Below are 2,139 nucleotides of genomic sequence, written 5' to 3' on the forward strand. Positions count from 1 at the left end.
ACCCTAACCCTAACCCTAACCCTAACCCTAACCCTAACCCTAACCCTAACCCTAACCCTAACCCTAACCCTAACCCTAACCCTAACCCTAACCCTAACCCTAACCCTAACCCTAACCCTAACCCTAACCCTAACCCTAACCCTAACCCTAACCCTAACCCTAACCCTAACCCTAACCCTAACCCTAACCCTAACCCTAACCCTAACCCTAACCCTAACCCTAACCCTAACCCTAACCCTAACCCTAACCCTAACCCTAACCCTAACCCTAACCCTAACCCTAACCCTAACCCTAACCCTAACCCTAACCCTAACCCTAACCCTAACCCTAACCCTAACCCTAACCCTAACCCTAACCCTAACCCTAACCCTAACCCTAACCCTAACCCTAACCCTAACCCTAACCCTAACCCTAACCCTAACCCTAACCCTAACCCTAACCCTAACCCTAACCCTAACCCTAACCCTAACCCTAACCCTAACCCTAACCCTAACCCTAACCCTAACCCTAACCCTAACCCTAACCCTAACCCTAACCCTAACCCTAACCCTAACCCTAACCCTAACCCTAACCCTAACCCTAACCCTAACCCTAACCCTAACCCTAACCCTAACCCTAACCCTAACCCTAACCCTAACCCTAACCCTAACCCTAACCCTAACCCTAACCCTAACCCTAACCCTAACCCTAACCCTAACCCTAACCCTAACCCTAACCCTAACCCTAACCCTAACCCTAACCCTAACCCTAACCCTAACCCTAACCCTAACCCTAACCCTAACCCTAACCCTAACCCTAACCCTAACCCTAACCCTAACCCTAACCCTAACCCTAACCCTAACCCTAACCCTAACCCTAACCCTAACCCCTAACCCTAACCCTAACCCTAACCCTAACCCTAACCCTAACCCTAACCCTAACCCTAACCCTAACCCTAACCCTAACCCTAACCCTAACCCTAACCCTAACCCTAACCCTAACCCTAACCCTAACCCTAACCCTAACCCTAACCCTAACCCTAACCCTAACCCTAACCCTAACCCTAACCCTAACCCTAACCCTAACCCTAACCCTAACCCTAACCCTAACCCTAACCCTAACCCTAACCCTAACCCTAACCCTAACCCTAACCCTAACCCTAACCCTAACCCTAACCCTAACCCTAACCCTAACCCTAACCCTAACCCTAAACCCTAACCCTAACCCTAACCCTAACCCTAACCCTAACCCTAACCCTAACCCTAACCCTAACCCTAACCCTAACCCTAACCCTAACCCTAACCCTAACCCTAACCCTAACCCTAACCCTAACCCTAACCCTAACCCTAACCCTAACCCTAACCCTAACCCTAACCCTAACCCTAACCCTAACCCTAACCCTAACCCTAACCCTAACCCTAACCCTAACCCTAACCCTAACCCTAACCCTAACCCTAACCCTAACCCTAACCCTAACCCTAACCCTAACCCTAACCCTAACCCTAACCCTAACCCTAACCCTAACCCTAACCCTAACCCTAACCCTAACCCTAACCCTAACCCTAACCCTAACCCTAACCCTAACCCTAACCCTAACCCTAACCCTAACCCTAACCCTAACCCTAACCCTAACCCTAACCCTAACCCTAACCCTAACCCTAACCCTAACCCTAACCCTAACCCTAACCCTAACCCTAACCCTAACCCTAACCCTAACCCTAACCCTAACCCTAACCCTAACCCTAACCCTAACCCTAACCCTAACCCTAACCCTAACCCTAACCCTAACCCTAACCCTAACCCTAACCCTAACCCTAACCCTAACCCTAACCCTAACCCTAACCCTAACCCTAACCCTAACCCTAACCCTAACCCTAACCCTAACCCTAACCCTAACCCTAACCCTAACCCTAACCCTAACCCTAACCCTAACCCTAACCCTAACCCTAACCCTAACCCTAACCCTAACCCTAACCCTAACCCTAACCCTAACCCTAACCCTAACCCTAACCCTAACCCTAACCCTAACCCTAACCCTAACCCTAACCCTAACCCTAACCCTAACCCTAACCCTAACCCTAACCCTAACCCTAACCCTAACCCTAACCCTAACCCTAACCCTAACCCTAACCCTAACCCTAACCCTAACCCTAACCCTAA

This window comes from Panthera leo, chromosome A1 (genome assembly GCF_018350215.1).
Source record: "Panthera leo isolate Ple1 chromosome A1, P.leo_Ple1_pat1.1, whole genome shotgun sequence".
Taxonomy (NCBI): domain Eukaryota; kingdom Metazoa; phylum Chordata; class Mammalia; order Carnivora; family Felidae; genus Panthera; species Panthera leo.